Genomic DNA, 10,779 nt, shown 5'->3' with positions numbered 1-10,779 from the left:
CCGGACGAGCCTGGAGCTAGCCCGGGAGCRCTAAGGACTCTGAGCAAGGACTTACGTCCGCTCTTGTAAATAAATGCTGTCTCTCTCCAGACATGCGAGGTAGTCTGAGGAGACAGAAGTCCCGTGTGTTTCAGGTACAAAGCTCAAAAGGTGCCTGTGAAACTGAGACTTGGTGCCCCCAGCATCTGCTTTGGGGACTTCATGAAAGCAATGCCATCTAGCAGGCACTGGAAGGTGACTCTGCTTCCCTCCCCTGAACCGCTATTGCTGGGACCAAAGCGGAGGTCAGTGGGCTGCTGTGTCCACCAGGAGGCTGAACCTTTCCAAGCCCACGYGATGACAAGGTGGACCGTTACACTGGGTTTGTTCTTTGGAAGATGAGCCGGCAGCAGTGGGGAAGGAGGAGGGACTGGCTCGCCGTCGGCCTGAGGGCCACCASCTGAGCTGCGTGTTTTCAGGGCTGGTGGATCCCCATCCGTTTTGCAACCAGGATCCCTCAACTCTGTTCTTGCCCCTAGTAAACTCACGAGGCAGACCCTCAGGAGCGGCCCGGCGCCCCGGCGCAGAGGAGCTGCTCAGCTCCACCACGCAGGTTTCTACCCTGTTAGTTTTTCACCACCTGTGGGTGAATTTACTCATAGACCAGACTTGTGAACGCCAGTGGAAAGAAAAAGTGTTGCTCTATTTCAAGCAGGATATAATCAGGGAGGAAGAGTATATAAATGAAATGTCTTGCATAAACGCTGGCAGTCGGGGCTTTCCATCCGCGTCCGCCTCACGCGTGCACACGCACAGCGGAGAGCGAGGCTCGTGCAGAGGGGCGGTTTTAGCCTCTGGGAGGAGGGGACAGCCGGCTCCCAGCTCGCTCCCGGCTGCCGCCTGACGAGCCGGGGATGTTATCGATTGGAGCTGCGGAAGCTGTGCCACTGGCAAGTGAAAAAGAGCGATCTGTTTCCCGGCCTCATCTCTGTGTTATGCCATCAGTTTGTATACCTGAGTTAACAGGAATGAGTTATTTTACTTGCCTATAAATTACCCTTTCCACAACGATGTGCTTCGCGTGTCGCAGTTGCTCCTTTAATCATCTTCCCTTTCTGCTGCGAGAGCAGAAACCCTGGTTGGAGGCAAGCTGTGAATTAGGCAGCGACTTCACCCCAGTTGCTCCTGCAGGCGGGACACCGCCTTGCTGGCGCTGCGGGCGTTCGGGCCGAACGAGCTCGCGCCCCGGCCGAGGGTCCCGCGCAGCCTCCCGCACGGCTGGGGCTGGCGGGGGCCTCTGGTGACCTCCTGGTCCAACGCCCTGGTCCAAGCCCTGSTCGCGCGGGGCCGCCTGGAGCGCGCCGGGCACTGGGGTGGGTGGCCTCCTGCTAGAGCAGGAGATGGCCCCAGCTTTCGACCTCTCTGTTACAGTTTACGGAGAGGGGTTTCCATTCCTCTCCAGGGCTACTGCAGATCTTTGCAATTAGAGCATCCTCATTAATGCCCGCTTTACCCCTCTGTGAACGTACGAAGTATGAAGGGGTGAAACAAAAGAAATATTCACTGACAAAAAGCTGTAATTAACCAGTGTCAGATGCTTGCGATATAAATGGGGAATCTGAATAAAGACAACGGCATGCGTGAGCTAAGGATATGAGTCAGCCTGAAGTCAGTGTGGAATGTAATAGCTGCCACTGGGTTGTCTCCAAAACTTAATGCTATACAAAAATAGGCTTCTATTTGTATTACGCTAGCGAGGGACATCCTACGCAGGCTCTTTGGCCTGAGAGCGCCCGACACATTGGCTTTGAGAATATGAGAAATTTCTCCTTCTTTGTGGTGTACATGTACTTCAAGACTGACTTTGAACTCCCCATTCAGGAGCAGTCAAATCTGAATTTCATGAAGGATATGCTTATGCACCATGAAAAAGGTACAGCTGGAGCACTGATGGGAACAAGGTTTGATCAGAAACTTTGAAATGCTCTTTTAAAAAACTTTCAAGTCCACAACAGCACAGTGTTCGGTTTTTATTTTTCCTGGATTTTGAAATGTGAAACAAAGTGTTTGTATGTCTTTCCATTACATACCTCCGGCAAATCCCCGGTGCTTCCTTTCATACAACTGACTCTTCGAGCAGAAAGCACGGGCTGAACTGCACGTGGGTAGATGGGACATGAGGAGCTTGGTCTATGAGTACCAGCGTCCAGCCGTACTCAGCAGGGTTCAGAATGAGCAGCTCAAGCCTCATCCTGCGAATGCTGGTCCAGAAAAGTCCCTGTCCCATAGACTCCAACATTGCTTCAAACCCAGTTACAGCCCAGTTACAGCCCAGTTACTGCAGCGCGCATGCATGAGGTACCCCAGAGGATTTTCTGCTCGTATGGTTTAAACTGGCAGGTTGTGGAAGGCAATAGCGTTCAGGAGTTACTCCGTAGATGCGCAGTATTTAATAGAGGGCAATAACCATCCCAGAAAAGTTAATAGGAAACTCTGTCCCCGTTACCAAGTTCGGCAGGGTGATTTGGCAGACCGAGGAGAGTTACTGCTGCCCGCGGGAGCCGGCGGCGTCTCCGCGAGCGWGCCCTGCAGAGGGCTTTAGCTCCTGCCGCGGGCTGGAGCTGCTGCGGTCAAGGTTAATTACGTCCTGCGYGGACGTATTCCATGTTCGGCTGAATTCCCACTACAGAGCCGCCAGGGAGCCTGTCCTTCACCTCGCAGAGGGAACAGATGGCAGCGATAATCTTCAATAGGCTGCCGCAGAAATCCAAGTGACGAGGCAGCTGCACGTCCTCGCCCYGTAGCAGGCGAAGGCAGGGTTTCTCCCCGGCTCGGAGCCCTGCGTGCCGGGTGGAAAGCGGGCCTGGTTTCCCTCAGGGGAAGGTGTTTTCTTCCTCTTTCCTTTAAGCCTCCCCCTGGTTGCTGGTTTCTCGTCTCACAAGCTGAAAAGGAGTTGGCGTGCCCCAAAGGCTCCGCGACGCCTCAGCCGGTGCGTGCGAAAGCGGCTTGTGCGTTCCCCACGATGGGCGTTCGCAGGGGTTAAGCAGCAGGAACGAGCTCGTCCTCGGCTCGCAGGAACCGCCGCGTGGCGGGTGGCCCGCGGGGAGGTGGCCGAGGGACCGCGGCCAAGCTGCAACGCGACCGGGAGAACGCCGCAGAGCCACGAGCGAGCGGCTGACTCGAGGGACGCCGAGAGCAGCGGGAGCGCGCCGAACGCGGAGCCGAGCCCTGCAAAGCGAGGAGCGGCGAGGCGAGGGCGGCCGCGGGCTCCGACCTGCCCGCGCGTCCGTGGGCGGCCGGGCGCCGGAGGGAGAGCTCCTCGCACCGGGGCAGGATCCGCGCGGGCCTCGGGAGCCCCGGGAGGGAGAAGGTCGGGCTTTCCGGCGCCTCGGGCYCGCTCTGCGTGCGCGGGCGGCCGAGCCTCCGCTGAGGCAGCCGGAGCAGACGATTAAAAAGCCTGAAAGCCCCAACGGGGCTGACCCTGGGGGAAGTTAACGTCCTTTTCCAGTGTTCGCACTTTTCCAGCGTCTGCCTGGGTAGAAGGAGCTGGACCTGCGCGCTGCTGCTCCGAGCAGGACTCCGGAGTTAACCCCTTGCTGCCAGCCCCCGGGAGCTGTCTCATCTCAAACCGAATCACAGAACAACAAGCTTGTAATTAAAACTGTAGCCAAAACAGCCATAAATTACACCCTGTCACAGCTAGATATCCAGCAGCTGAAGAGGTCTCTGTAAATATATCCTGACGGAAGTTCACAGCAATAGGCAAAGACAACAGGGTGAGGACAGTGCACCAGACAGTGAGTTATCTTTGCCATCTGCTTTCTGCTAACACCCATTTATAGGAGAAACTAACATTTGGAAACCCTGAAAGCTGATCGTTGTGCCTGTGGAATAACTTTCTCCTGGATACAATTAATCACTAAGCCAATAGAAGTCTTATCCTAGCCCGGCTCTAGCTGCAGCTGAAACACCTGCTGAAATCGCTGTGTTTAGCAAGCGATAGGTTTTTAAGGGATGATAGCCTGAGGGACAAGGTTCAGGTTCACCAGACGTTCCTGGGCTCCCCTCAAAGCCGGGATGACAACTCCTGCACTACGAGAACTGGACAGCTATTGGGAGCTTTGAGGAGAAACGCCTTGATTTCTGCTTCTGCGTCCAGCTCGTTCCGCCTGTCCCGCGTGGCAGGGTTCGGCTGGGGAAGGAGGCAGGCGGGTGAAGCAGGCACCTCTGCTGAGCCGGTACCGCGCGYGGGTGGAGCGAGCGGGTCCCCGCTCCGAGCGTACAGAATAGGCTGGGCAGCCTCAGGAGCAGCTAGTGGTAATTACAATCAATTACAGTTGATTAAAAGCCACAAGAAGCCAATATATTGCAAAGCAAAACAAATAGCAACTCTGCAAAAAAGGTAATCGATAGCTAGCTGAGCAGCAATTAAAGGGGAAAAGTTGGAGCTTGCTGCTTTCGGGTCGAGCGCCGGCGGGAGCAGGAGCTCGCGCAGGAGAAGCACCGCGGCAGCACCGCGGGATCGGCGCGGGGCACAGCAGCCGGGCACCGGCCCGCAGCGGCTGCGGAGGGGAAATCGGTTTGCTCCAAAACSTCCATTTCTGCTTCGGTACTTGGTATGAAGCAGAAAAGCAGTGTGAAGAATTACTCCGTCATAGCAAAGTCACGTTAATAGGTTGGGAAATGAGTATATTTTTCCTTTGAATTAGTTGGAGACTAACATCCCCCAAATATCTTTCTTTTCTACATCTGAATATAAAACTTGATGTTTCCATGAACTGCCAGCTTTTTACAACAGACTTTTTTCAATTTTACTGAATATGTTTTTCTTTTTTTCCCCAAATAATCACATAAGCAATGAAGGGAGAACACTTGCTCGTGTGTGTGTCCCTCCCTTCGCTGCATCCTTCCTGCACACGGGACCCTCGCTGCTCCTGCTCCGGATGTCGCGCGCCTTTCACCAGCTCCCAGCATGTTATGGCTGAATGTCTCGGTTTCTTAACGCGTATTCGTCTGTTTTGTTGCTCCTTTTTGCTTTCTCACTGTGATTTCCATATGGCTTTTGACAAGCRTTTGCAGGCAGAGGAAAGGGTCTCCGCTCTCGCGCCGCGAGGTGGGAGTGTTCATATGCATTTTCAGAACAGCGCTTGAATATTTAAATAACGTATCMGTGAAAATCAACGGTAGTATGGCTCGGGGGAAAGAGGGAAAAGAAGGTTTAAGGATTTGGAGTTTGCTGTCTACTGAAGCACCTTTCAGGGATGGTTTTAGTAGCAGAATCTTCACCGAGGTTCTCGGGCCACGGGGCCTCGCTGGCGAGAAATGTCGATGCGGAACGTTAACAAGCCAAATGCCTCCTGCGGGGGCTGTGCTCAGCCTGGAGCTTAGATGCAAGRCATGCATTTACAGGTCCTGCAAAGCATCCCTCAAACTGAGGTCCAGCCCCTTCTTCCAGAAAGCCTGGGCTGCTTTGCTTAATCAGCAGGGTGGAAAGGTTGGTCTCTACCATGAAGTCGCAAAGAGAATTTTCTATGAAGAAAACTGAGAGTGAACAAGATGTTATACAAGCCATTAAAAATTTGCTTTTTGTTAGCAACAGCGTCTGGCAAGATGAATAATTTGGAAGCAAAGATCGTATTTTGAGAGAGAGCAGGAGTCCTTGATCTGAAACTAATTTGTTGTCAAAAAGAGTTAAAGGTTCTTTAGCTGAGCTTCATCTTGAGYGGTATGACACAGTGTAAATACATCTACCAATTCAGCTTTTCCACTCTGCCACACCAACTTTGTGCTACTCTGAATCACTGAAATAAGATGTAAGATGGTGTGAAACCAGTGAGGCAGGTCTGCCGGGTTTGCATGCCCGCGTAGCTCCATGTGCTCTGGCAGAGAATCGCAGAGGTGGCTCGAGTCAGCTTTGAAAAGCCCYGGAAGAGCAGAGGTCCAGGTATGCCGTGGGGTCTCACTGGTTAGTGCGTTAGGGGTTAGAGCTAAGGTCTTGTGTGCCCAGGAGTGCCAGCCCAGACCCCTAACAGTGTCCTGCATGGCAATCCTGAGCTCTCAGTTGTGGGTTTCTGTGGTGTTTCGATTATTTTCTCCATAGTTCAGCCCTGCCRTGAAGGGCCTCTTGCGCGGCAGCTCCAAGCCTTCCTGGGAAAGGCACCAAGGAATTGACGGGGGTTGGTCAGATTACTTTTTGCCAACGATTTATGTCATTATGTACCCAGCCGTATAAATAGCAGTATAACACTCAATGACTAATTCAGTGATCCGCACCTTCAGAACAAGAGTCAGTGGGAAGCCTGAAGTGAGATCTTTTCCCAGAGGATGAATATGGCCAGCAAACCTGCTGGGACCCCGGCGGTTCTGCTCCAGCCTCCCTTTTCTGAGCGCGTGCAACGCCCTGCTGTGATAGATGTGAGCATCGTAGCAGTGCAACCCGTTAAACCACTGTAAACTGCCTCTTGGGGACGTGGATGGCCACGAGGTGTCCCGCGATCCTCGGACAGATGGACGAGAGAGAAACCAGAGCTAATCCTTCAGCTGCAGTAAACGGTGCATCTCCACCGGGGTTAAAGCAGCRGCGATGCCCTGGAGATGGATAGGGCTACGCTGACTCCCATCGGTTGCAGCATCAGTTAAGTGTCAGGATTACTTTATGTTTTCTGCTGAAATTGCCTCCCTCTGCCTGCCTGGAGCCTCGATCTTTGGCTCTCGATCGGGGGAACCGAGCTGTCGTTTGTAAAGTTGCGCTGCAGCACAAGTCGTTTCTGGACTGCCTGGCGGAGAGCGCGGTGGCTGTCAAATTCCTGTGTGTGCTGAGTAAACAGGATCACGTAATAAGGACTTAATTATAAAACCTAATGGTGTAAGACTATTATGATTTGTGGAAAATTGGTCATTAACTGCAGGAGTATGAAAAACAAACATTTTTCCCTGACACTTCCACTCAGCCACGCTGAACAAACACATGCTGGAAAATTTAGAAATGTAACATATTATTTGAAGCAGTTAAACATGATGGGCTTAATCTTTTTTACCGGGCTCATTTCTAGTTGCTGAAGTGAGTTTGGCTGACGAATTCACAGCTCAGGTTGTGCCACAGTTACAGGCGTTTTTCCACAAAACACCGTTCTGACCTGTTTAGGCTGGAGGTGGCAGGTAGCGGTGGATGTTAACCTCCTGAAAAAGCAGCTTCATCAGGAGACAGGATTTAACCTTGCAAAACCTGCAGACATCCAAGACGCTAACTGGGCCGGTTTGAGATTAATTTCCCACTACTACCACTTTTTTGCCCTGTTTGAAATGAGCCAGAAAGCTTCCAAGCTGGCATTATGTTAGATTGAAACATGCTGACGCTCCCAATTAGCCTCCCAGATTCAAGTTTGCATCTGATCAAATATAGTATTAACAAGAATCAGGTCACTTTTAATTAGCTGCAGTTTACATAGTTGATTCCCCTCTTCCAGATACATCATTCCTTCTAGTATTAACCATCAAGTAGTCTTTCTCAGAGCAATTATCCCATCAAAACTGGTTGCTCTCGTGGTTAACAATTTTCATAGTAATGCGTTAATTGCCCCTGGCTTACCCACCTTCTAATCAGCAAGGTAGATATTAGTTTCTGGAAGTGATTGATTTCAAGGGACTTAGCACTTAATTACATTTTAGCAAAGTCTGTTTTGAATCCTTAGAGAAGAGAGACACTTTCTGTTTGGCTTTGAACTTATCTTGTTGAAGGGATCTAAGTAACTAAATTATTCCATTCATTCTTAAGCACGCTCATCACGAGATTGTGGCATTTTGTCACTCCTGATTCATCTTTGCCCAGGAGAGCTCACCCCAATTGTAGGGTTTGCATTAATAAGTAAGTTTGCTTTAAAAAATAATGATTGTTATATATATCTGCATGTCAGGGACRGATAGAGTGATCTCTCAAAATGTAATTTGTGTATCAATCAGTTAACTCAATGGTTTGGGATGAAATGTGCTATATAAATGCAAGAGCATAATTTATCTTCTTTCTCTCTGTGTCTCACCATAATTGCACCTTTATTGGCCACGCTCACGCACCAGAAACAAGAACTGCACGGCCGGGGCAGAACAAGCATCCGTCCAAAGCAGCATCCGTCTCTGACGGCGCTCGGCCTCGTTGCCTTCGCAGGGAGTCACAAAAACCCTCGTGCAGTCAGTGCTGGAGTAATCTGCCGCCAGACACCTTTGCCTTTTGTTTGCTCCCCAGTGATCATCCAGAGATGGGGTTAAACCCAAAAGCATGGTATTTACATTCCTTAAGTTAAAAAAGATACAAGACCATTATAATAATCCTGGAGAGTTCGTTTTCCTCCTAAATGTTGCATCCCCCTTGTGTTTTATAAACCCATGGGCGCAGCATACCCTTTGGTAGCTAATTCCGCTGCACTATATGAGCTGATTTCTTTCAGCACTTTTTGCCACTTTCTAATGGTATTGACAATTCCCATTGTGCTTGTTTTGTCACTGTGGTACCAGAAAGGATAAATAAAATTTCCCTTGGTAGTCGCTGCTGCAAGCCTAAATGCAAGTTCYTCATATATAAAATCTCGGGTGAAAACAGGAATCTTAGTTTAAATGAGAATTGATACAAGCCTTTCAGGACCCTCAGATAYGAGATACTACATTAGGGGATTAAGGAATTCCTTATGACTGCCAGGGCACGGGAACGTGGCCCCRACCTGCCTCGCTCCCGGGTCTGCAGGCTGCTCCTGCTTCTCGGGTTGGAGGTGTCCTGCAGCGCTGGCAGGGGGTGGCAGAGGTGCTGTCGTGTTCCCTGAGGCACAGATGTGTGACGAGTTGCTTGCATTAATTTTTCAATGGCAATGATCCTCCTGCAATGATCAACAGGAGCTGCTGCCTGATTCCCCTTATGTGCTTTTGAAAATCACTTTTGTTATTTTTAGAAAGACTTTAGTATTATCAGCTTGCAACTCCAAACCAAGAGATTTGCAGCTAATGGATGAATTTTTAATGATGCGAGCAGCTAGGGGGAAGGCAATGGGTGGAAGGAAACCATTACAAGCCTTTTGTTTACAACCTCTATGAATCTCCTTCCAGTCGAGGTCTCTTAGGGAAGAGGAGCGAAGTGCAGACAGATCTCTCTGTTCCTGTCGCAATTTTGCCACAGGCTTATTATTTCTTCTTAGAAGCGGGCTCATTAATCAAATGTTCTGGGAATGCATGTGATCAGTGGTATCAAAATCACTAATCTTCATTAAGAAGTAATGAAAATTCAGTCCTTGTCACAGCGTGCTAGACCTCACGTCAGAGGACGTTTTCCCCATCTTCTCCCCTCTGAGCCAAACTGCTTTAAGTAAAATTACACGGGGAAAAGGGACGAGGGGGTCGGTGCGAATAGGCTATTTTGAAAGTTAAAATGCCAAGACCCATAGAAACAAGTGTGATAAACACAGTCAGCTCAATTCTTTGCTCACTTAYTGAACCATCCAGTTCGTGTCGCTGCCGCTGGCCTCGTCACGCCGGCGCAGGGGTGATCGGCGCTGCTCCGAGCCTGTGCTGGAGGAAGAGGTACCACYGGGGCTGTGAGACTCCTGGGGCTTTACATTCCTCCTTCCTTATGGCCTTTCTCTTTATGTGTTTCAGGTGCAAAATCATTATGTTATTAGTGTAAAATCATGTCAAACTTGCATCTGTCTTAAAGCATTGTTTGCTGTACTTGCAGGAACTGGCAAGAGGCAGTAACAGAACCTGGGAGCTGGGTAGCTTAGGCTGCTTTTTTTTCCATTCATTAGAAGTAGATGGCAAGCAACGGTATTGCCATGTTTGTCAGACAAAAAAATTATGCGTTCGCAGTTTCCGGAGAGTCTGATGCTGTTCCAGCCTCGGTGGCTACCTTCGCCTGTGTTTGCTCTGGGTAAATTGCTCCAACCAGCTTTAACTGGTGGGATCAAGCAAGTAATAAGTGTAGACGAAAAGGAGGAACACAAGTGAAGCAATTCAAGGCAAAGGAAATCATCTCTATTACATGCAAAATACGTCTTTGAAAAGATTTATTTGGACAAAGGGCAGCAATGAGACTAAGTCGAGCTGYGCGCTGGTCTGAGAGCTCCTGTGCGACGTATTTTTGATGCTCTAGTGCAGGCAGCCGGCGTCCCCGCGGCTGAGCTCTGCTGCGAGCTCTTCCACGACTTGCAGCGTACGAGGTCCTGGGCAAGTCTCTAAACCTGCTTAACCCACCGCCGAGCCCCGCTGACCGCTCCCGCGTGTACCGCGCGCGGAGGGCTGCAGGGCGTCCCGGGCAGGGCGAGGCGCGGGGAGCTCCCCGGTGAAAGGCGCTTGACACGTTCAAAGCATTGCCATGGCTAACCCTCCCTCGTGCAAATGCTAACGAGGCTTTTGCTTTCATCGCCTCGCCCAAGTCGTGCCACAGTCAAGAGCTAATAGCTGATTAAACAGAATATGCCACGAAGAGGCTCATTATATGGAAAGGAAAGGTGCAATTCTTGTGGCTGTCTTCGCAGTTTGACTGCGCTGGAAAGAAGAGCTGTGGAAGGGGAGGGGCCGGAGAGGGAGTTTCTGTACTTGAAAAAGTGATAAAACTTTGATAACTTTCAAGCCAGCTCAAATGACAGACAGGCAGCTCAGACAAATGTATAAAACATCAAAAGACCCAGAATGGAAAACAGTGCCTGCGTGCTCCAAATATAGCTTGCCACTATTCATTCCTAAAGCATAAAGGAAAAACTTCTTCCTAACGTTTGTGTTACAGCCCATTTCCATGTGTGCTATGGGCCAGAACTGAAAGGA

This window comes from Rhea americana, unplaced genomic scaffold (assembly GCF_003343005.1).
Source record: "Rhea americana isolate MKP2758 unplaced genomic scaffold, rheAme1 scaffold_241, whole genome shotgun sequence".
Lineage (NCBI taxonomy): Eukaryota > Metazoa > Chordata > Aves > Rheiformes > Rheidae > Rhea > Rhea americana.
This window is presented reverse-complemented; position numbering follows the sequence as displayed.